The 26,262-nt window shown below is 40.5% G+C and overlaps 3 long non-coding RNA genes across 4 annotated transcripts; all 3 read left to right on the top strand.

Annotated features, from left to right (window-relative positions):
- Positions 1-2,334: 2,334 nt before the first annotated feature.
- On the top strand, positions 2,335-3,945 carry LOC139466485 (uncharacterized). Its single transcript, XR_011653530.1, has 3 exons — positions 2,335-2,451; positions 3,137-3,288; positions 3,855-3,945. It is a non-coding gene; the product is annotated as an uncharacterized lncRNA (long non-coding RNA).
- Positions 3,946-10,023: 6,078 nt separating this feature from the next.
- On the top strand, positions 10,024-11,403 carry LOC139466473 (uncharacterized). Its single transcript, XR_011653519.1, has 3 exons — positions 10,024-10,221; positions 10,846-10,995; positions 11,329-11,403. It is a non-coding gene; the product is annotated as an uncharacterized lncRNA (long non-coding RNA).
- Positions 11,404-20,563: 9,160 nt separating this feature from the next.
- Positions 20,564-22,006, top strand: LOC139466457 (uncharacterized). Of its 2 annotated transcripts, none has more exons than XR_011653502.1 (3): positions 20,564-20,615; positions 21,429-21,578; positions 21,946-22,006. It is a non-coding gene; the product is annotated as an uncharacterized lncRNA (long non-coding RNA). The 2 variants fall into 2 exon arrangements; XR_011653508.1 differs by lacking the exon at positions 20,564-20,615 and adding an exon at positions 20,622-20,814.
- The last annotated feature ends 4,256 nt before the right edge of the window (positions 22,007-26,262 follow it).

The raw sequence follows: 26,262 nt of genomic DNA, 5'->3' as shown, positions 1-26,262 counted from the left end.
ACACCAAGCTATGGTGATGAATGGGTCTAGGGTATATACACCAAGCTATGGTGATGAATGGGTCTAGGATATATACACCAAGCTGTGGTGATGAATGGGTCTAGGGTATATACACCAAGCTGTGGTGATGAATGGGTCTAGGGTATATACACGAAGCAATGGTGATGAATGGGTCTAGGGTATATACACCAAGCTATGGTGATGAATGGGTCTAGGGTATATACACCAAGCTGTGGTGATGAATGGGTCTAGGGTATATACACGAAGCAATGGTGATGAATGGGTCTAGGGTATATACACCAAGCTATGGTGATGAATGGGTCTAGGGTATATACACCAAGCTGTGGTGATGAATGGGTCTAGGGTATATACACCAAGCTATGGTATGAATGGGTCTAGGGTATATACACCAAGCTGTGGTGATGAATGGGTCTAGGGTATATACAACAAGCTGTGGTGATGAATGGGTCTAGGGTATATACAACAAGCTGTGGTGATGAATAGGTCTAGGGTATATACACGTTGTTTAATCATCTTGATGGTTGCACTCGCACTCGTCCAGGTGGTGGTTGCAGTAGACGTTGCCAGTACAGTTGGTGTAGAGGTTAATACAGAAGGAGTGGCCGTCAGAGCCAGCAGCTGCACATCCTGAACCACAGGGCTCCGGGGCAGCGTCTGGTGGGATAACCATTGCAATTGAGTGAGTGAGAGAGTGAGTATGGTTTTACGCCGGTTTTAGCAATATTCCAGCAATATCACGGCGGGGGACACCAGATATGGGCTACACACATTGTACTCAATTCGTGAAGCCGGGTATTCGACGTGACGAGCGAACACTTCAACCACTTCGTCTAATACAAGCATTGGTGGCACTGGTGGTACTATGACCACCAACTCCCTCCGGTTCGCAGCCATTGTGACCACCTGATCCTCTTTGAAGTGTAACCAACTAGGCTTCAGGTCGTATACAAGTCCCAATGCCTATTAGTGGTCAACACGAAAAAAGAGTCCCATGTAGCATCCCAATGATCTACGGCGCCGCTTCTTAATGCGAAGAGTTGCTTTCCTTACCGTGTCAGGATCCACCGGTTGTGATCTCGATGAATGTGACCGAACTCGTTGGTTTAATGAACCCTGTGGACTCTCCTACCATGTCGTCATATTTTGTCATCGCAGTTGTGTAATTGCAAGTGCTATATGGAGCTTGTCCTTAGAAGGTTGGATTAGGAACTGGGGCAAAGTATAATTGAATATTTAAAAACGTTTAAATATTTAATGCATGTGAAGAATAGTTCAAATGTATCAGACGTAATTTGGTAGATAAGTTATGTTAATGTTTGTTCTGTTACTTTTTGAAAATAAGACCAGAGGTTCCCAAATGGTTCCCCAGAATTGTCGAATTTTATAGACGGGGAGATCTGTGAAAATCCGGGGTAGAATAGGTCTTCAGCAACCCATGCCTTCCGTAGAAGGCGACTATGCTTCTCGTAAGAGGCGACTAACGGGATCGGGTGGTCAGGCTCGCTGGTTGCTGCATGTCATCGTATCCTAATTGCGTGGATCGATTTTTAATTTGTCAATCACCTGATAGTCTGGTCCAGACTCGATTATTTACAGACCGCCCTCATATAGCTGGAATATTGCTGGAGTGCGGCGTTAAACAACAAACAAACAAACAAACTATGGACGGGGAAATTATAATATCTTGAAATGAAACTTCAAATTCAAAACCTCAACGCTAGATAGTTATCAGTCTCGAAACAGATTAACAGGCTTATAGCGGTGAAAATCACATGAATGGATCACACCTCCAGCTAAACATGTCCTGCCCTAACGGTAGCAACCGTCACCCACACAATTGACACACAAAACAGCAATAACACAACACATGTCAATGATACGAACACGCCCAACAACGATATCCAAAAGTCTTCCTCTTTTTAAAAGTGAAGTTTCTATTAGATACTGAAACAGGAACGCTGTAAAACCGTAACTACTTAAGGGATGATTATTCCCTGGCGTTGCCGTTTTGAATTATAAGGTAAGAATGTTAACGTAGGCATACTACTGAAAAATAGATCCCACCAGCTGCAACCACGAAAACAGCGAAAACATGGAGCATAACAAACTTCATCCTGTAATTAATGATGTCAACTGTTTGAGATTAGATCTGTACGTCTGTATAGTACTGTACAGCGCTGTAATATATGCTCTTTGTCTTTTATACAAGTCGTCAGACAAATGTGAACAAGACTATAATTTTTTACAAAACTGAAAATTAACCCAACGTTTAACATGACAGATGTTTGCTGATAAAAAGGCCTTTAAATGTGACATGTCTACGACCTTTTGTACACATACGCTATACAAGGTCCTGGAAACATTCAACAACATAAGGAAACATGAAGTTTATGATTTTCCTCGTTTTTGCCTCTCTCCTGGTCGCCGAACGTAAGTCACACACGTCCCGCCAGAGAATACCCAACTCTGTGTAGTTGTTCAGTCTCACATACCGACAGTATCTCATAGTTTATACTCTATTTAATGACTTCCTAATATGTTTAGTTTGGTTGTAGATTCGTTGGAATATAATGTGTTGGTTGTTAGATCTTTAATATATATGTTGATCGGGTGCTTTCAATGGCTATTAAAATAAGTGTTTAGAAAGAGTTACTACCAGAAGAAACTAACGCTGACAGATTTTCCTTCAATGTACGCTCGGCGAACGCGTGCTGGAAACACAAGCATTTGCACATGTGGAAAAGGGGGTTATAAGACTTAGTGATCTTCATCAACCAATGCTTGTTTAGCAGAGACAACTATGCTTGTCATACAATGCGACCATGGCGACCAACGTGAGGTCAGGTGGTCAGGTTCGATGAATTGGTTGAAGAATTTCATCGTGTCCCAATCGCGAGATCGATGCTCGTGATATTGCAGAGTGCGGCATTAAAAAACACACATAACTCACGCGCAGTGCTTTTATGGACTTAGCATCTAATCCAAATGAATTTCATTGCGTAATTATTATATATTAAGGTTTTGTTGAGTATTTCTAATATTCATTTAGATATCAAATTTTGCTTTTCACGTTGGTGGTATGCGTATATGAACAGATGGAATCGTTTCCTTGCAGAGGCAGCCCAGACCACCTGCGGCAAGGGGTGTGTAGCCTCAGGCTCTAACGCCCACTCTTTCTGCGAAAACCTCTGCTCCAGCTGTAATGGCCACGTCCATTGTCTCCACAATGTGGACGAATGCGTGTGCCACACTGATCATACTCACAAGGTACGTATATAATATCTGAACGAATGCGAGCACCATGCTAAGGTAAAGACTTACGAACTTGTCACTATGGGCAGTTTTACATTCAAAAATATCACACCGACGTGAAGGCGATGTGTTACCATAAGTTGTTCACAGGCTTGATCGGCAACATACCCTATAGTTGGCTATCTTTAACAAAACCGCCACATATTCATTTTGATAAATGATTAATGTTGTATACATATACAGGTGATTGCTTAGATAAGACCTCTGTCCTCCTCAAAGTGGTGATAGGTTATGCCATCTGCTGTTGAGAATGATAGGCTAGAATACTTACTCCTTTCCCTGACACGAGTGATCATGAGGTAGTGCAATATTTGACAAATGTGACAAAATAATACTTAAAAATTGTTTTACGTGGGACCTTTTGGTATAATATGAGGACATTAAGAAAAGAATACTGAGAGGTCAGTCTTGTTAGTAATGGATTCTGGAGCATACTCGCGGTATGACATCTAATTAATATATCAAATTTACCATCATCCAACAATACATTATTTCACTGCGCCTCTTTATATTTGTTTCAGCCGTGAGCTTTTCCATCCGGATAAGCACACTGCGGGATCTGACACTGTGATAAAGCGAATAAAGTTGTGAATAAACTTACTTCAGATTGCAGTTTTGATTTTTATTCTCGTTATGTTAAGAAAGTTAGCAATATATGTGTGTGTAATCATGATTTAGTTTGAGGATCTGTGATATGAGATGAAATGGGTGTTAACGTCGTGTGTGTGTGTGTGTGTGTGTGTGTGTTAGTGTGTCTGTGCGTGTGCGTGTGCGTGTGTGTGTGCGCGCGTGTGTGCGAGTACTAGTCCGGACTGGTTAATGACTATGACCCGACGCCGAGCGCCAATCCCATCTTTAACCTTCATTTGATACGACGCGACCGGGGATCGAACCACCGACCTTTCGCTCCCAGGGCAGATGCCTTGTCTAGTAGAACAGGTGATCATTTACGCATTATTATTGAGTACAGTGTGGATATCTGTAGAAGCGAAACATTTGACGAGACTTGGTGTGCTTGGGGAGAGAAGTCGAGTGTGTTAGATAGTGAAATATGTAACTAATCACACCTTTCTCGTGTGACAAGGGTATGTTAGAGGACGAATCACGAAGTAATTCGTCATCCAGCTGTGATATTTGAAAGACGAATGACCAAACGACAATGAGATATGTCTTGTTTCGTGGTTTAGCAGTTCAAACCCAAATGACAAATACCGAAATAGATCACATGCATGTACATTTACTCTGCTTTCTTGTTGATGACCTCAACTTGACCACAAGCCAATGGGACCCAAACAACAGACCAATTATATGTTGAAGGAGTGGCTGGGACGTTTCTTCAACTTGGAAAGTGGAACACAAGCAAATATAGATAAACGACTGTTTGAGACTATTATTTATGCTGAGCAACATTTTATATGGATGGTGACAAAATTAAATTAAAACATGTATGTCGGATAAATGAAGCAGAAAACACGTCTAAGCAACCAAGCATCTACTGTAATACCAAAAGCCCCACAAATCGTTATGTCAGGATCATTTTCAATGTGTTTGGCCCCATGAGTAAAGTCTTAAGCATGACACACTGTTCTTGTGTGCACCATGTATGTCAACGTAATGGACAACTGGAATGTCAGGCATTTCACAAGGTTTCAGACTGGCTTTCTGCCTCTGCCACACAGATAATACACGATTTATAACCAAAAGCAACGATAAGGAAACTTGGCATGTGCCAGCACATAGGGGTTTAACACTGACAGGATGCAACTTTGTAGACAGTTAAATAAACATGACGTTCGCTGTACTCCTCGTTATCGTAACTCTCCTGTTGGCCTTCCGCAAGTAGAATTTCGTTGTTGCCAGCACATGCTGTCGAGTGCTGGTCACGTAATGTCCCCAAGTCGAAACACAAAGATAAAACCACTGCCATCCGCCATCAACTAAGATGTACAACTGGTGTCTCTGGACGTATAAGGAGTTTGGATCAACGAACGTACCCCTATTATTTCAGGATCCTTTTCAAGTGTTTGCTTTGGTTTGGTTTGGCTTGTTGTTTAACGCCGCACTCAGCAATATTCCAGATGTATGACGCCTATCTGTAAATAATCGAGTCCGGACCAGACAATCCAGTGATTGACATCATGAGCTACGATCCTAGCAATTGGGATACGATGACATGAATCAACCAAGTCAGCGAGCCTGACTACCCGATCCCATTAGTCGCCTCTTACGACTAGCATAGTCGCCTACGGCAAGTATGGGTTGCTGAAGACCTATTCTATCCCGGATCTTCACGGGTCCCATATATGTATATACCCTGTAAGGCATTCAAATAAGGCGTGCAAACTATTCCAAGAACCAATAAAGTTACATCAGATTGCCGTCGTGTGTTTAGTTTCTACATACACCGTAACTTAAGAATATGTTTGTGGGTGCATGTGATATAGTTTGAGGTTCTGTGATAAGAGGTGAAATGGGTTTTCACATATATAGCGACGTGCATGCACGAGTGTGTGTTTAGTGTGTGTGTGTCTGCTTGTAAAAGTCCGGACTAATGTCGGTTTTTTAGTGCTAGCGTACTGAGAGACTATGCCGTAGTTTATGACTCCGAGCCGACCGGGCCAAGTTTATCCCATTAATGTCCAGCGCCAGTCAGAGAAACAAGTACCTTCTTTTAACATATTTTGGTATGACACGACTGGGGATCGAATCACTGACCTTCCGCTCTCCGGACAGAAACTCTCTCAGCTATACCAGGTGATGTCCCATACATACATACATGCCTAAATATTGAGAAGGGTGTGGATTTTTCGAAGAAGGGAAACATTTCTCGAGACTTGGTGTGCTTTGGGAGAGATGTCGAGGGTATTATAAAGTGAAATATTTAACTAATCACACCTTTCTGGGGTATCTTGAAGAACGAAGTAATTCGCAATCCATCTGTGGCATTTGTAAGACGAATAACGAAACATTTCGTTATTCGTTATTCAGCAAAGTGAAACACGAAGGGCCAAACAAACCATCGAAATATGTCTTGTTTAGTGATTCAGTTATTCAAACGCAAATGGCGAATATCGAAATAGATCATACACACACTCAACATGAACTCAACATGATGACACACGCAATGGTACCCAAACACCAGGCCTATAATATGTTAAGGAGTGGCTGGGACGTTTCATTAACTTGATAACTGGAAAACTAGCATATAAAAACTCATGGGCAAAAGAAAGTATACACTTTTAAATTGATTTTCCCCCAAAACTATCAAAGTGAGCAAAATGGTTTAAGGCTTAAAACAGTTGCCCAAGAACTGCAACATCAATCTCAAAAAACGCAACGCGTTGGCCGTAAAGATGCACGTGCAGTGCCCAAAAGTCACACAACAGCTTTTCCAGGTATTCGTAAAATTGCACGTGCTGCATTTGTATAAATAGGCGATGAACCGTTGCTAAGACATCACATGTAATAAAACAAACACACCAAAGACATGCCACGGTTAACTGCGAAACAAAGAGAGAAGGAACCATAGGTATGGAGCAGATTGGAGCCAACCACACCCAGATTGCAAGAAACCTAAACTATACACGGGAAACGGTCGTCAGACTGGTTCGACGTTCAGACAGACTGGCAGGACGCAAGACAGGCCAAGATCGGGCAGACCACGAGTGACAACGTAACAGGAAGATTGGAACTTGCGCACGTACCATCTGCGCAACAGGTTCGTCACGGCGACGGAAACGGCAGCAACGGCGTTAGGACACCGTATGAGTCGTCGCACGGTGCTACGACATCTACGTAACGCAGGTATTAGAGCCCACCATCCCTTCCGAGGAACATCAACGTCGAAGACTGCAATGGGCCATGACAGTTGGACGTGGGCATGTCCGTGATTGGCAGAGAGAGCTTTTCTCTGACGAAAGTAGGTTTCAGCTGTTTCACAATGATGGTCGAGCTCGAGTATACTTTCGCAGCGGGGAACGTTTGGTGCCAGGCTGCATTCAAGAAGTTCATCCCTATGGTGGAGGGGGTGTGACGGTTTGGGTGGAATTTGGGGCAACTAACGGACGAGACTTGTCATCATCCGAGGCAACCGCAACGGCAAGCGATACAGAGATGAAGTTCTCCGACCAGTGGTGCTTCCATTCCTTCGCCAAGAGCAACAGGGAACACTTCTGCAGCCTGACAACGCTAGACCACACACTGCAAGGCTCGTGCACGACTTCTTGAATACGAACAACGTCAACGTTCTTCCGTGGCCAGCACTCTCACCTGACTTGAACCCAAATGAACACTTGTGGGATCATCTGACGCGTCAGACCTTAAGACGTCCACACCACCAGCAAACCAGCAACAGGTTGCCGGCGCTTTAAGAATTGAGTGGAATCGGATTCCCGATTACGTCATCAGGCGGCTGACAACACCAAGGCACTGAAATTGTGCATGGACTATCGTATTGGAACCTATTAGCGAATACATCATCATTGAATAACATTCTCTTGTTTGTTTTCATTAATTTATTGACCATCAAACATGGGTGTATACTTTCCTTTGCCCACTAGTTTAGATAAAAGACTTGTCAGAATAAAATTTAAGCTAAGCAAACATTTTGTGGATGGAGAAACTATTATTATTTAATTTTCATTAAATTAAAATATTTATGTTGGCTTAATGAAACAGAAAACAGGTAATCAAGGATCTGCTGTAATACTTGTTGCTGAGCAACGGTGGGGTTGCTATGGCAGGCAATATGTCAAGTCACTGACCACGACCACCCGATCCATGAAGTTGGTTCTTAAGAAAAGCTTGGGATCAGTTGCTTGGGATCAATTCTTACCCGGACTCCCTTCGATGTTGGTCAGATCCATGCTTGTGTTATTTACGTCCCGTGAAGTAATCCTATTGTTTTTATTGGGCCTTTATGTCGCAGAATAGCCTGTTATCAGGGATTTTCTACAGAATATCCCTCTGTCCGGGCGATATTCTCTAGAGATATTCTGTTGAAAGTCCCCTATCCCATATCCCAAACTGCACAAATATAAAACGTTAACGTCAGAAAACAACCAGTCTCAATCATCCGCCGAAATAGACTTCACTAGGCAATGAAATCAAAACAGCGATGAGAACCATATGAATTGGTCAATAAAAATGACACCAGGTGTTCTCGAGAAAGAGCAAGCATATCCCGCCCTACCGTTGGCATCCGACACTCACACATTTTGCATCAGTACGTAGATGTGTATGTGTCAACAGAATTACTCCTGCCATGAGACCGCGGCCTGTAAAACAAGCCAGACAATTAAGTGACTGAACACAAACCAGACAATCAAACTGATTACAATGCTATCTTAAGGATATGCGCGGAATTATGTAAACTCAAACAACAAAAGTTACTTTTCTTTCAATGGGATCGAACTTACATCCTTCGATATTTCTTGCCTTGTGTGTGAACCATAAGGCTACAATGCTGTTTAGAATCTCATTGCGAGTACATGTACGCCAACAAGAGATATATTACGTCCGTTTCCTAAGATTCATTGAGGTTTGTGTTTGAAGCATACAATTGTTGAAAAATGTTGTTTCAGATTTTTCTTTCGATTTTTAAGTTGGATAAAAACATCCTCCTTGGTCTTGAACGAGAACATAAACCTGGGGAATCGGCTAATTGGGGCAGAACTCTAAATCAGTTTTCATCCTTTACTTAACAGAAAGTAACTGGTAATTCATTGACAGAGGCAGCCCATGACAGCACAAGCAGTGTCCCACTGGCGCTAACGAAATCCCCTTCTGTCAGAGACTCTGCACCAGCTGTGCAGGACACGCTCATTGTAATAAACACAAGTCTCCCGGAAATGACCATACTGACAAGGCACGTACATTATAAGTATTGGGAGTAAGTAATTGGAGTGAGTGAGTGAGTTGGGTTTAACGCCGATTTAACACTATGCCTGTTTCTAGTATATCACGGCATGTCAGCTTAATGTGGAAGGACAGTCAAAACTAGAAACATAATCAGACCAAACCGGGTTACCTACCCATAAGACGGAACCGAGACTTCAAGTATAGTCCTCGCCACTTGAAATAGAGTCACGAAATATCGCGATGATTAATTAACGAAGATAGCTGCCTGTGTCCTGATACGTATCAAGTGAAAACAAGCCATTCCGTCGACAAGAAATATTACTTACAGTAACGACAGAAATTGCAAAGTGTGCTTTTCCAGAAATATCCTAGGTGGCGATAAACATCATCATTAAGTTGTGATCATGTGGTTACATTTCAAACATGGTAGGGGTCGTATGGTTGCAAATTATTTCTTACCCCAGTCATCATTGAACCAATTTATTTATGCACAAACGTACCCAGCCACAGATTACCTTTTACAAACTGTTCCAGGAATGAATGATGGTTAAATAAACATTATCAAATGTAACAATAGTTCTTTCAAATTTCAATGACATGAAAAACAAACTCGGTGTACTTTCTTTAGCTCCACGGTTTGTGTTGTGTATCTGCGATATGGCATCAGACATAGTGTTACATTGTATGTGTCTTTCCCAAAAATAAAAAGTGCAAAATAATTAAGGACACATAGGTATTTAATCTTTGTCCAAATACAAAAATTCATGAGAAAACACAGATGCCGACGATAAGGCAGACATTAAGACATGCATCGAAGATCGTGACGTCAGAAAAGTTAAGTTGTGCTATGGGCCTTTGATAATGTGCCTATGTGATTGGAGTACCATGGTCTATGACGATATGTTTTAGGATCGGGGCCTTATGAAAGAACTAAGCACTATATAAGTACCATGAACGGGTAAAGTTTCATCAAAATAATAATGAAGTTTGCTGTCCTTCTTGTGTTCGCTACTCTTCTGGTTGCCTCCCGTAAGTATTTCTAAATTCTAATGATTTTCTAATTCCGGTAGTGACCGGACAACCGCGGGGTCTCACTGGAAATGGTGTGTGCCACTGGCACACAGATATCCTCAAAGTTTGACCTGCTACATCAAGATTCCGTGGCTCCATCAGTGGCGTACATACATTCAAACGGGAATGCGGTTGATATCTAGCTCCGTGACGACTTTCCTTCTCATCTGCCGGTTGTACCGAAAGAGTTCTATCATCCTTGCCTCTACTGCACTCACTGGAAAAATGTGTTTAGATCCTTAACATAAACCTAAGCGCATACCTTGTTTATCAGGACTATAACTGTCACCGTTTTCACATACATACGTTAGATAAATTCACTAAATTTATACTTATTAATATGTAATTCTTCATTTTGTGTTGGCGAGACCGAGTGAGTGAGTGAGGTTATACGGTGCTTTTAGCAATATTCCAACTATGTGCAGGCAGGCGACTACCAACACGAGCTCTACACAACATAGTATGCCCACACTGGAAATCTAAACTGGGATCTAATCTAACTACCAGCAGACACCAGCACTCTTGCTGACAGAGGAATCTCTGGCATTGATGTATTCTACAACCACATTTACCTATTGACAGACGCAGCACCTGAGGCGTGCGGGAATGGTTGTGTTGCTGCCGGATCTAACGGCCACTCCTTCTGCATCAACCTCTGCACCAACTGTACCGGCAACGTCAACTGCAACCACCACCTGGACGAGTGTGAATGTCATCCCCATGATGCGTGAGGTAGGATATAACAGTATCATACTTGTATTTGTACCAAGAGATCTCTATTGCTTGTCTACGACCAGCGGCACAAAGGGCTGTTAAGCTGACACGCCATGACAGAAAAACTCAATATTAGCAAAAGATCTAGAATATAAAATGTTTCTTTCATATTTATTTCATATAAAAAAGCATGGAAGCTTAAAATAAGGTGAACATCCAAATTGTAAGGCCAGCTCGAACATCCTACATCAGACACCCAAATTAAATATAATACATATTAATACACCTCCATTGACCCATTCACAGACATGACACATTTGTTGTTTCCAATTAGTTGTTGATATTTTTCAGCCTGGTATGAAGTCAATGGAACAGACGAAGAAGTCAAGACTGTAATATATATGACGAATAAACTTCAAAATAGCATTCTTGTCCTCAATTAACACATGCATGCATGTTTCTCTGAAGAAAATTGAAACAATTTGCTGGAAATTCCGCATATCAAGACAGTCCATGACTGTGGAGCATCTGCATTTAATATAATTACATTTATTTTACTTAACCAGTCTAGATCATAAAAGTACTAACCATACGTTTAGTCTACGGTCAGCACTATTATCCCTTTCAAGATCCGGGTTAAAATTGGTCTTCAACAACCCATGCATATGGTAAGAGCTATATAACTCACATTGTTGATGCATGTCATTGAATCCCAATTGGGTTGAGCGATGCTCATGCTTTAATCACAGGATTGTCTGGTCAGGACACGATTGCTATATACAACAAACAAACTAATACTGTAACATCGATTTCCCGGCCGTTGTATGGAACACAACAAAAGAGTAACTTAGGTTCAAAATGGTGAGTTGACTATGTCTACCGTAGCCACAAACATACCAGTTATATCATACCGAGTTAGCTGAATGTGGGAGAAAATCCCGCATTAGTTGAATAGACATTGTATTGCCGGTGCTGACAAACCAAGGATTATGATCAGAGTGAATCTGGGTTCGAACCCACGATGTTAGGCTCCTGACACGCGCAAGGGACTTAACTCTATGACACTTTGGTCCCCATTTACTTTCATTTAATGCACACACAAAAACAATGTATAAAATACCGTGCAAACTTTACTGACAGTGTTTTGATGACGTTATGTTATCAGTGCACAATCAGAAAATCATCATGTCGTTGTGTTCTTATCCGCTGCAACATGATGACATCACTCTTCCGTAAATGTATCTGACCATTCCGGATTTCTGTTTGAGATTTATACACTTTCTGTCTCTATTTATTCGAAGGCCAATTCGTCCCATTCCGTCCCATTCCGGGACAAGCCGAATGTAGACGTGTCCTTCTCAAAGGTTTCCATATTGGCGTATGCATACGAGAACTATTCCAAACAAGAACGACTAGTCCTAGTCTTCCCGCGTCTTGTAGTAAAATTAATGCAGGTGTTACAGCAGTGCTCGCTTACTCCTCTTGTGAAATTATTGAACCTCTCCGATACCACTAGATATTTTTGTACAAACATTTATTTTGCAAGCACTTCAACTCATTCTTTCTCAGCTGTTGATCTTTTATTTTGCACATTATTAATTTTTTAAGAAGATATTAACAGTAGAGAAAGAAAACTGACAAGTCGAAGGTGGTTTGGGGATTTATGTAATTTCAACAACGGATTTCTCAGACATTTTCGGTTACGTGTAGCAATTATGATATTGTCTGTTCAATTCTTGAAACGACAATTGTTAAAACTCATTTATTTCATGACTGAATCTGTCCTTTCATGGACAGCCTTAACAAACAATACACACATTTGAATAAATTACAATAAAATTATGAAAGTATATCATATCCACCATGTCTAGAGACTACATGTCTACATGAACATAAAAGTGTTTCTAAACATATACCAAGAACATAGTGAAACTAGGGTAATTTTCAAATCCCGTGGGAATTCCAAAGGTACCAATGCTTGTCGTAATCATATCTACATTTTGCCACATTTTTCAAACAAACGCACATTGCCAAACCTAATTTCACTACTGGGATTATATTGATAAAAGTACTCAAATCCTGACTTGTCGTAAAAGGTGTCTTTATGAAGGGGGTGATCACTCGGCTACCTGCTTGATTGTGTTTCATCGTACCTCGACCGCGTGGGTCGCTGCTGACAATATCAATTCCTGGTTTGCTTGGTGAAGATGTACGAGCAGTCGTCATAGAGGCGGAATATTGCTTAGTGCGGCGTTAAACAACAAACAAGCTTCACCATTCTAAGCTAGTTCTAGCTTAAGGTACTCTTATCAACTGAGGTAAAGACATACAGGTGAGTACAAAATACATGCTTGATTTAACATAAATAGCTTTCTTATAGTCGGCATTTAACTGATTAAATGGTGTAGGAGTAGCATACTAGTCTCATACTAGAAACATACAAAAGCAGAATATATGTACGTCATCAGGGTGATTTAAAACCCATAATATTTATTACATTTATATCTCATTACCAATTTTCGATCATTTTACGATACCTTCCTTCCATCGAGGGCTTTCTTTTACAAATTACGAAATAATTCGTTCGAATCTCATAGCCTTGCGTTTATGATTTGTGGTTTACCATGAACCATCATATAGTTTTGTATATTTAAGTGAGGAATCGGTTTTCTTCTAGCAACAAGTATCCTGCCTTATGATTCAGTTCTCACTTGTTAATGTAATAAAGGTATTAATAATCCATCTACACTTGACCACCCTTTAATACCTAATAAAGCGAAGACAAACATCATTGTTAATACACATGTTGTAGAAGTGGAGGTATTCGTTGTTCTTCCACCCAGCGAGGAGGCCTAGCTTTGGTTACTGTTTGGATATAGCCCGTGTTTTAAAACTGTATAAATTATATTGACATGCACAAATATGTTTGCTTAATTGTTTTTAAATATAATTTTGTATTCATGAATATACTGTGTATATATCAACTTGGTCGCTTCGCTGAAATAATGCCTATGCGACTTTAACTCACTCACTTACTCACTCACCCAAGACGTTATACTTCTATAACATACTTTTGACATGGTCCATGAATACCATGAAATATATGAATGACCTGAGCAAATTCAAAAGTTACACGTCCACTGCAAATTTTAATATTTCAATACCATATATATTTTATTAATCGGTGTGAAACGTACTTTTGATTTTTATGCCTTTACTGGAGCGTTGTCTGTCACAAACACATTTGTAAAAATCGCCATTGGTAAAAATATATCCGCAACACAATGTCAAATAATGAGAATGTAAGAGGAATGTGAATAATATGTTATGAAATCGGTGATTAATTAATTACTTTTATACTTATACATCGTTTTTGAAAGCCAGGTCCTGTTATATAGCACAAAAGACCGGATTTTGCAGTCAAGTGAGTCATTTCAAACGCACATGTATATTTGAATCTATCATCTAACCTAGCCTTGTCAATACGCACTAATTTCACTACTCGGGTATATATAGATCAAAGTACTCAAATCCTGACGCTCTTTCTCATTGGCTTGCGCCATTTCGACACATAGTAGCCTTCGAGAGGGGTAGAGCCTTGTTGTAGGTTACGGAAACACACGAGTCGTGGCGAATGTGTTAGGATGAGATAAGAAAACTTTGGACCCACAATCTTTGGACACACAAACACATTATATAAGAACACACTGTCTGTGGAGCAAACGATTTTATGTTTTATAGAATCTGAAACTTTTTGTCAGCATGCCACTTCGCAATCTGAAATAAGTTCAACGAGCTTTGTGTGGCAGGTAATTTCCATGTTTAAATATGGTAGACGAGATGTAAAGCCCACCAGAGACGACGTAAGCCGATCCATAGCACGGGCACAACACAACTGGAGCGGGAATGGTTTTGCAACAATGACATTATACCTTCTTCACCACTTTCCTGTGTCATATTTGGATAACAGGCTATTCTGCGACATAAAAACAATAGGATTACATCACTCGGCGTTTATAAGGTAAGCTTAGACCTGACCAACCTCCGAGAGGGAGTCGGGTTAAAATTGATCCCCAGCAACATATGCTTCTTACAAGATCCAACTTAATGGTTCGAGTGGTCAGGGTCGGTGACTTGATAGATTGCGTGCCACAGACTACCATTGTTACTCAGCAACGATTATTGCAGCTGATCCTTGATTGCCTAGATTTGTTTTCCGTTTCCAACATACATGTTTTAATTTAATGAGAATTAAATAAAAATGGGTAACCCATCCACACAAAAAATGTTTGCTCAGCATAAATCATAGTCTTTTTTTCCACTTTAAAGTAGAAGAAACTTCCCAGCCACACCTTAACATATTATATTGGCCTGGTGTTTTGGTACCATTGTGTATGTGGTCATGTTGAGTTCATCAACAATAATGCAAAGTGAATGCATGTGATCTGTTTCGATATTCGCCATTTTCCTTTGAATTACTGGATCACGAAGCAAGACACCGTTGTCACCCCAGAAAGGTGTGATTAGTTAAATATTTCACTTAATAATACACTCGACGCTTCTCCCAAAGCACATCAAGTCTCGACAACTGTTTCTCATCCTCGAAATATCTACAGTCTACTCAATATTAAGACATAAATGTTTTAGCAGCGTTAGGTATCGTTGGGGGACATCACCTGGTCCAGTTGATGGAGATTCTGTGCGTAGAGCGAAAGTTCATCCAAAATATGTCAAAACATGGAACTTGTTTCTCTGATTCGTGCTCGTTGTGCTCGTCATGAATAGGATATAACTCTTCCAGCACTATAAAACCGGTATAAGTACGGACGGACACAAGCGCGCGCTCACACACACGCACACACACACACACACACACGCACGCACACACACACACACACACACACAAACACACGCGTCGCTATGTATGTTAAAATATTCAACATCAACATATTCTTAAGTAACGGTGAATGACGAGAAACTAAACACACGACTGCAATCTGAAGTAACTTTATTGACAAACACCCTCCTTGGCACAGTCACAGTGTCATATCCTGCAGCTTGATGGCGGCGCTCATGGCTAAAACAAATACAAATCGTTATTATTGTAATGTATTTTTACCATTGTATGATGGTAAATATGATATATTAATTAGATGTCATACCGTGAATGACATCTAGAATCAATTAGCAACAAGACTGACTTCTCAGGATACTTTTCTTAATGTCCATATATTATACCAAATTGTCCTTTGTCAGCAACCTTTAAGTATTATTTTGTCACATATGTCAAATATTGCACTACCTCATGATTACTCAGGGAAAGAAGTAAGTATTCGGACCCATCATACTCAACAGCCATTTACATAATCTATCACCACTTTGAGGGCGACAAGGGTCTTATCTAAGCAATCACCTGTATATGTACATGTATACAACATTTATCTTATATCAAAATACATAATATCCAATCCTTAAACATAGGGCGGGTTTGTTGACAATAGCCAACTATTAAGAACATGTTGCCGATCAAGCCAGTATATCCTTTGAACAAAAGGATGGTAACAGATCGCCTTCACGTCGGAGTGACATATTGGAATGTAACGCTGCCCTTTGCAAGTTCGTAAGTCTTTACCTTAGCATGGTGCTCGCATTTGATCAGATATGATATACGTACCTTGTGAGTATGGTCATTTGAGTGGCACTCGCATTCGTCAAGATGGTGGTTACAGTTGACATGGCCGGTACAGCTGGAGCAGAGGTTTTCGCAGAAAGAGTGGGCGTTAGAGCCTGAGTCTGCACACCCCTTGCCACAAGAGGTCTGGGCTGCCTCTGCAAAGAAACAATTCCATCTGTTCATGGACACATACTACCAACATGAACGCAAACAGTGAAGCATTCATATTAGAAATACCAAAGCACAACGTTTATATCAATATTAACAGAAAGAAAATGAATTTGACTAAGATGCGAAGTTGACAAAAGACGATCCAGTGATAGTACTCAATATACATATTACAAGATCTTACGACTGCCAATTATGACACATTCTTCCTCCATGAATCTCCACTGAACTGAGGTTATTTCGAAGTAAGTAAATACAGTACAATGAGGTTCTGTCGGTAAACGAGATTCAATGCCAACTGAACGACAACACAGAGTTGGGTATTCTCTGGCGGGACGGGTGTGAGTGGGAAAACATGAAATACTTACGGGTGGCGACCAGGAGAGAAGCAAACACGAGGACAATCACAAACTTCATGGTTTCTTTATGCTGTGGAGTATTTCCAGGACCTTATATAGCCGTGCGTTTATAAGTAGGTCGATACGTCACAGTAAAGGCTGTTTATCAGCGAACATCAGCCCTGTTAAACTTTGGTATTCAATAATGATTAATATTTATTTTTGCCACGATGCACATTCGAAGAAATGTTGGGCGTTAAAAGAAGCCATGCGCATTGCGCGTGTAAAAACACAAACATATATATTACAGCGCAGCACAGTATTATACAGACAAACACATTTGATGTCAAACAGTTGACATAGCTACAGGGTGAATGCTTTAACAGAACTTGCATTCACTTCCTCCTGGTGTTCTGGATAAGCTTCCTCGTATAACAACTGATCCGGGTTAGAAATGTCTTCAGCAACCCATGCTTGTTGTGAGAGGTGATGCACGGATAAGATTCACGTGGTCGGTGACTTGGTTGTTGCATGTCATTGTATCCTGACTGCGCAGATAAATACTTATGACCGGTGAAGATTCGTGGTAGAATATGTCTTCAGCAGCCCATGCTTGCCATAAAAAGACGACTATGCTTGTGGTAAGAGGCGACTAACGGGATCGGATGGTCAGCCTCGCTGACTTGGTTGACGCATTTAATCGTATCCTGGTCCAGACGCGATCATTTACAGATCGCCGTCTTAAAGCTGGACTACTGCTAAGTGCAACGTTAAACAACGCACAAACAAACAGCTGTCGCTTTGTTCATAACCTCGTACGATCCTTGTGCATCTTTAGCCCAGCAATATGCCAATCACGAACCTAGGTTTGTTAGCAGCATAAACATGCTCGTTGGTTTCACAAAGTGGACAAGGCATAGGATTAATCACTTTTGTCTTTCTTCCAACTTTCAGCCGATATACGGCGTGAAATGTCTGACTGTTCAGTCTCAGTTAGAGCTAGCTTTAGCCGCTAACCCATTCACGTAACATTAACAACGTCAGGGCATATTAGAGGCCATATATCCAGTCTTTGTTTTATTAGTGAGTCAAACTAGAAACTTTACAACCGTTTCATCTTGGTCTCTGTCCGGGAGATATTCTTTAGAGATATTCCATAGAAAGTCCCCTATCCCAAACTGCACAAATATAAAACGTTAACGACAGAAAACAACCAGTCTCAATCATCCTCCGAAACAGACTCCACTGAGCGTAAAATTCAAAACAGCAGTGAAAACCATATGAATGGATCAATGAAAATCAGTGATGACACCGGGTGTTCGCGAGAAAGGGCAAGCACCTGACACTCACACAATTTGCATCAGTACGTACATGTAGATGTGTATATGTTGTCTGACGCCGCCCAGAATTACTCCTGCCATGAGACCGTGGCCTGTTAAGCAACAAGACAATCAAGTGACGGAAAACAGACCAGGCAATCAAGTTACTGAACACAAACCAGACAATCAAACCGATTACAATGCTATCTTAAGGAAATGATGTAAACTCGCACAACAAATGTTACTTTTATTTCAATGGGATCGAACTTACAGCCTTCGTATTTCTTGCCTTGTGAGAGAATCATGAGGCTACAAAGGCGCTTATAAATCACAAAGATTTTAAGAATCTCATTTTCAAGAACATGTTCGCCAGCATGAGATAACACGTCCCATTTTAATTCTAGAAACCGATTTGTTCAGAAACTCTCAAGTCTTTTTCGTACAAACTTTAAGGTATTTACAAATTTCACAAGCTATTTTCATGGGTATATACTAAGGAAAAAAATGGGTTTTTTTGTTTCAAAAACTCAAAATTTAAACTATGTCGCCCATAGATGATGATATCTTCATTTACACATGTTTTTGTTTTGCAAATACCTAAATGTGTGTCAACAAGTATCATGACACAACATTCAACTCATTATAACTTTATTTAAGTAATTTATAGCGTTATTAAAACATATTTCGTGTGTGGACGAAAACGGTTAAGCCCATGCCATTAAAGTATCCATTTGGGCAGGATATTCTTAGAAGCTACGTTTCGCGAAAAGCTGGTCTCATAACTGATTTTCGGTGATCCATTGATAAACTTTTCAACGCTACTTTGCCTTGTACGCCCAATGGATTGTGTTTCGAGACTGGTTATCTTCTGGCGTTAACGTTCTATATTTGGCCAACACTCCTTTATTTTAGTTTTTCCAAATCAAAATGTGCAACTAGAAATATCATGACACATCATGCCACAAAACATTTGTACATATACATTACCATATGGGGTGGTATTGCAGGGGGGGGGGGGGGGGATTGGATATGCCAGGTAGAAAATGGGACGTATTAGATATATGACACACGTTGTGTGAGGTTCATGGAAAGTGATTTTGAAACATACAATTGTTGAAAAATGTTGTTTCAGATTCTTTCGCTTTATAACTTTGATAAAACCCTCCTCCTTGGTCTTGACTGAGAATGTAAGCCCAGGGAATCAGGTAATTGGGGCGGACCTCGAAATCGGTTTTTGTCCTTTACTAAACACATGGTTATCTCACTGACAGAGGCAGCTGAAGACAGCACCGACTGTGTCGCCTCTGGCGCTACAGAAATACCCTTCTGCCGGAACCTCTGCACAACCTGTACAGGACACGTCCATTGCAACAAACACAATGATGAGTGCGAGTGTCACGGGAATGACCATACTGAAAAGACACGTACATCATAAGTATTGGTACATTGTATTACGATTTCTTGTAAAAGAAACAGCCACTTTGCAGCATCTGCACTAGAGTGAGTGGGCGAGTGAGTTGGGTTTAACGCCGCTTTTACAGTATGCCAGTCACGTGGTTACAGTCCGGATAAGAACATTTCTAACTTAGTAGACATCATGTGGTTGCAAATCGATTTCTAACCCCAGACTTCATTAAACCATTTTTTTTCTGCACAAAATTACCCATCCATAGATTACCTTTTACAAACTGTTTCAGGAATGAGTGATGGTTAAATAAACATGATCAAATGTAACAAAGTGCTTTCAATTTTCAAAGACATAAAAAACAAACTCGATATACTTTCTTTTGCTCAACGGTTGGTGTATTATGTGTCTTTCCCACATGAGGGGCGGTCGGGTAGCCTAGTGGTTAAAGCGTTCGCTCGTCACGCCGAAGACCCGGGTTCGATTCCCGACATGGGTACAATGTGTGAAGTCCATTTGTGGTGTCCCCCGCCGTGATATTGCTGGAATATTGCTAAAAGCGGCGTAAAACCACACCCACTCACTCACTCCCTTTCCCAAATGAATAAGTTCAAAGAAAGTAAGATCACATAGGTATTTAATCTTTGTCCAAATACAATAATTCATGAGAACACACAGATGCCGGCGATAAGGCAAGCATTAAGACGCACATCGAAGATCGCGACGTCAGAAAAGTTAAGTTGTACTATGGGCCTGTGATGATTTGCGTATGTGATTGGAGTACCATGGTCTACGACGTTGATCTATTAGTAGGAGCGGGGCCTTATGAAAGAACTAAGCGCTATATAAGTACCATGAACGGGTAAAGTTTCATCAAAATAATAATGAAGTTTGCTGTCCTTCTTGTGTTCGCTACTCTTCTGGTTGCCTCCCGTAAGTATTTCTAATGATTTTATAATTCCGGAAGTGACAGAGTTATCTCAACGGCGCACTAATCTCGGTGTCCGGACAACCGCTGGACCTGATAGGGATTCAGTATCGATACACTGGAAATGTCTGCCACTGGCCCACAGATATCCTCAAAGTATGACCTGTTACAACACACATTCATATTCAGCTCCGTGACGCTTCCCTTCTAATCTGCCGGTTGTACCGTGTAAGTGTTCGGTCTTCTTTGTCACAACTGCATACACTGGAAAAATGTGTTTAGACTCCAAACATAAACCGAAGCGCGTTCCTTGTTATCAAGACTATAACTGTCACCGTTTTCACGTGCTTACGTTAGATACATTTAGTGAATTTGATACGCAATCCTAAAGTTTATATTTGAGAGAGAGTGAGTGAGTGAGTGAGTGAGGTTATACGGTGCTTTATTCCAATCATATGGTGGCAAGTGAAACCAAACACGAGCTCTACACTACATTGTATACCCACACTGGAAATCTAAGCTGGGTTCTAATCTAACTACCAACAGACACCAGCACTCTTGATGACAGAGGAATCTCTGGCATTGATGTATTCTACAATCGACTTTAACTTTTTGACAGACGCAGCACATGAGGCGTGCGGAAATGGTTGTGCTGCTGCCGGCTCTAACGGCCACTCCTTCTGCATCGACCTCTGCACCAACTGTACCGGTAACGTCAACTGCAACCACCACCTGGACGAGTGTGAATGCCACCCCCATGGTCTGTGAGGTAGGATATAACAGTGTTATAATTGTATTTATACGCAGAGATCTCTATTGCTTGTCTACGACCAGAGACAAAAAGGGCTGTTAAGCTGACACGCCACGACAGAAAAAAACCTCAATATTAGCAAGAGATCTATAATGTAAAATGTTTCTGAATCTTTCATATATATTTCATATAAGGAAGCCTGTAAGCTTAAAATAAGATAAAAATCCAAACAGTGAGGTCAGCTCGAGCAACTAACATCAGACACCCCAGTTAAATATGAAACATGTTAACACAGTCTGTGGTGATACACCTCCATTCTTCCATTCACATACATGACAAATATTTGTACTTGGCTTGTTTCTAATTTGTTGTTAATATGTTTCAGTCTGGTATGAAGTCAAACTGGAGAAGCCAAGACTGTAAAATAGATAACGAATAAACATACCAATAACATCCTGTTTCATCTTGTGCTCAATTGACACATACACGTATGTTTCTCTGAAGGAAATGGAAACAATCGTTAGTCCTGCGTCATGACTGCGGAGTATCTGTACTTAATATAATATCTTTAACCTTACCAGACTAGATTATGAAAGTACAAATCATATGTTAAGTCTATGGTCAGCACTATTATCCCCGTGAATATACGGGTTAAAATTGTTTTTTTCACAACCCATGCATGTGGTAAGAGGCGAATGACGGGATCGGGTGGTCAGGCTACGCATATTGTTGATGCACGTCATTGAGTCCCAGTTGCGTAGACGGATGCTCATGCTTTTATCAGAGTAGTGTCTGGTCCAGTATTTACAACTATATAGGTGGAATATTGCTATATACAACAAACACATACTGGAACATCAATTTCACGGCCGTTGTATAGAACACATCTTGCGCCTGTTTATGAACCAACAAAAGAGGATCGTAGGGTCAAGCACGGTGAGTTGACTATGTCTACCGCAGACACAAACATGCCAGTTATATCACAGTGAGTCAGCTTAATGTGGGAGAAAATCCCGAAGTAGTGCTGGGCTTAGACGTTGGATTGTCGGAGCTGTCCAAGGATTATGATCAGAGTGAATCTGGGTTCGAACCCACGATCATAGGCTCCTGACACGCACAAGGGACTTAATTCTGCTCCCATTCACTTTCATTTAATGCATAAACAAAATGTATAAAATATCGTGCAAACTTTACTGATAGTGTTTTGATGACGTAATGTTATCAATGGACAATCAGATAGTCACCATGTCGCTTTGTTCTTAACCGCTGCAACATAATAGCATCACTCTTCCGTGAATTTATCTGATCTTTCCAGAAATCTGTGATTTCTTTCTCTGTTAGGATGAGACAAGAAAACTATTTTGGACTTACAAACACATTATTTAAGAACACCCAAACGATTTCATGTGTTTTAGAATTTAAAACATTTTGTCAGCACTTCTCAATCTTAAATTCGAAATAGTTCAAAGAGCTTTGATAGCAGGTAGTTTTAATGATTAAGAACGGTAATGGCCCCGTGAAGCGCACTACAGCCCACATGAGCCGATCAATAGCACGGGCACAACACCATTGGCGCGGGAATGGTTAATAATGGCATTGTACCTCCGTCACCACTTTCCTGTGTCATATTTGCAAAGTGAGTGAGTGAGTTGGGTTTAACGCTGCTTTTAACAGTATTCCAGTCATATCACGGCGTATCAGCTTTATGTGGGAGGAAAGCCCGAAGTGATGAAGGTCTCAGATGTTTACCATTTCGGTGAAACCCACGAGCACCGGAATGGTGCTGACATACCTAGAAACATAATCGGGGCGAACCGGGATTCGTACCCACAATCATAGAATTCTGGCAACTCTGCACAGCAAATCGCGGCGCCTCAAACGACTAGGCCACGTGCACCCGCGCCCCCTATTTGCAAAGTGGCCAAGATGAAACGGTTGTGAACTTTCTAGTTTGACTCACGACGAAACCGGATATATGATCTCAAATATGCGCTGGCGTCCTTATTGTGAATATTACACGAGTCGGCTCGCGTCTAACGAAGATTGAACAGATAAATCTCATACCTTGGCCACTTTGGTGATACCCAGGAACAATGGTTGTCGTCCTATCAAACCTAGGTTCATGATTGGCAAATTGCTGGGTCAAATGTGCACAAGGATCATACAAGGCTATAAACAACGCGACAGTAGTTTGTTTGTGCGTTGTTAAACGCCGCAATCATCATTATGCCAGCTTTCTGACGGCGGTCTGTAAATAATCGAGTCTTGAACAGACAATCCAGTGGTATACGCAATCGGGATTCTGAAGAATTCTTGTCAGAAGTGCAGTTTCAGTTTCGAAGGCCAAGAGTAACAGTATCACCTATAACAGTGGATTGACTACTTCAAAATCGTGTTAGATATCTCTGATGTTGTGACTGATGGTGAATTTGTTATGTTTTGCAGAACTGTCATCACTGACCATGCTTTTGATGTTGGAAATTAACATGTGTTGTGATGATGATATCAATAGTTTACTTAACCATGATATAACGGCTGATGAGATTGTATATGCTACTGATGCCCTGATGTGTGGTAAGCCTCCAGGCTCTGCTGGTACAGTAGCAGAGATGATAAAATAGGGCAGTAACGTTTTAATTCCTTGTCTGTTTACCTTTTTATCAATATTTTCAGGTTTGTTACTTTTCTGGATGAGGGGCCTAATAGCAATATATTTCCATATATCCATGATGTAAATAACTTTCTGGGCATCACGCTTATGGATATTTGTGGCAAGGTTCTTACGCAGGTTCTAAATAACAGGTTGAAACAGTTTGTTGAGTTATATTATAAGTTTCCATAATGTCAGGCAGGTTTCCGTAAGGGGTATTCTACAGTGGAAACTATGTTTATATTTTCTATTATAAAAGATATATATTCTAAAACTTTATCTTCGTTTAAAATTTCAAAGAACAGTATATCGGATTAGTTTAATTGTTTCAGTGGTGTTAGACAAGGCTGTATTTCCAGTCCTCCTTCTTTCAGTATTTACCAATCAGTTGGAGATATCCAACGGTTTGGAGGTAGAGGAATCTTTGTTCACCAGGATTTTATGGAACTATTTTTGCTTTCGTATGCTGATGATTTGTGCATTTGTTTCAGATACGGTCCTCGAACTGCGGACTTTGGGGTTTAGAAGTTAATTTCGACAAAACTGAAGTTTTTTGTATTTTGAATTGAAGGTTAAGAAATTATGAAAAGTGGATGCTGGTGGACTTGTATGTCAGGGTTTCTACATATTATAGCTATTTAGGAATTATTTTTTCAAATAGATTGTGATGTCAGACATTGGTGTCCAAAACTAGTGAAGCCATGTTTCCTATGAAACAGCTGAGTTATAAAGTGTGAAATATTTCTCCAAAGGTATTGTTCTGAACGTTTCAACTTCAGATTAAGCCTATTATTGTATATGGTTCAGAGAATTAGAGTGTTAAGGAATGGTTGTTTCTCGAACGTATCCCAGGCAGTGTTACGATATTTTAGTTAAACTAGAAGCAATCGGGAGAAAACACATTGGCTTCAAATACCAAGAATATACTAGTATTATTTTCTTTTGGGTATGGTTTTGTTTGGGAGTCTCAAGGTGTTGGTAAGACTGATAGGTTCTTGACTGAACGTATCCGTAGGGTTAAAGATCATCATACACAAACATGGTATTCTGAGGTGTGAGTCTTTCACAACTAGAATTATAGTCACTGTGAAGAATTTCGCTTACAGAAATTAGAACCATGTTTGTTGAGTATATTAAGGAAACATAAAATAAGAAAAAAGACGTATGCTAACTATATTAACAATTGGTGAACTGAAAATTATGCTGAATATAGGGAGGCGAGCGGCCATCGATAACATACGGTTTTGTCCATTATGTAACTTACATGTGTGATATGTCCCGCATATGTAAATATTCGTTCAAAATATTTTCCCATTTTTCAATGTCCATACTAATCCAAGGGATAGTTTCATAACAATCCTGCAGTCCTCCGACGTATATACTGTCTAGAACGTTCAGCAGATTATATTAAGTATGCCAGTCTTCAGATTTGTAAATATTTGCTATTGCACTCGTGTTGGAAATACTATCATTGTATTTATTGTACGTGGGCCTGGGGCCTTAATACTGAATTAATGATGAATCGGGATACGATGACATGCATCTACCAAGTCATTGAGCCTGACCACCCGATCCCTTTAGACGCCTCTTGCGTCAAGCATGGGTTGCTGCGGGCCATTTCTAACCCGGATCAGTTGTAAAACGAAAGAACCTGACCCGGATTCCCCAGGAGTCGACTAGCAGAGAGTGAATGAAAGTTCCTTGTTCTGCAATCAGATGAAACCAGTCGCTTCACTTTCCCTTTAGAGATTCTGTTTGAAAACTATCCCTGTGATCCATTACCGTATTTCAATATTTTTGTAAATATAAACCGTCAAGACTATCCTTTTACCTTGTGGACTCCTCTATATCTGTAAATAATATATCTTGTGTTATGTATGAAGTTAAGGAATTACATTGATAACTTTCAAATAAAATCAGGATTAATGCAATAATTTATATTATCGGCTATTGTGAGATATTTTCATTGATGGAAATAGATCCCCAACACAGTGATGCCGCTTTCGACAGGCTTTTCAACCAATCCGATTGCGACTCACCATTATTTCTACA

Source organism: Haliotis cracherodii, unplaced genomic scaffold (genome assembly GCF_022045235.1).
Source record: "Haliotis cracherodii isolate W230 unplaced genomic scaffold, xgHalCrac1.p SCAF_1, whole genome shotgun sequence".
NCBI classification, from domain to species: Eukaryota; Metazoa; Mollusca; class Gastropoda; order Lepetellida; family Haliotidae; genus Haliotis; species Haliotis cracherodii.
This window is presented reverse-complemented; position numbering and strand designations above follow the sequence as displayed.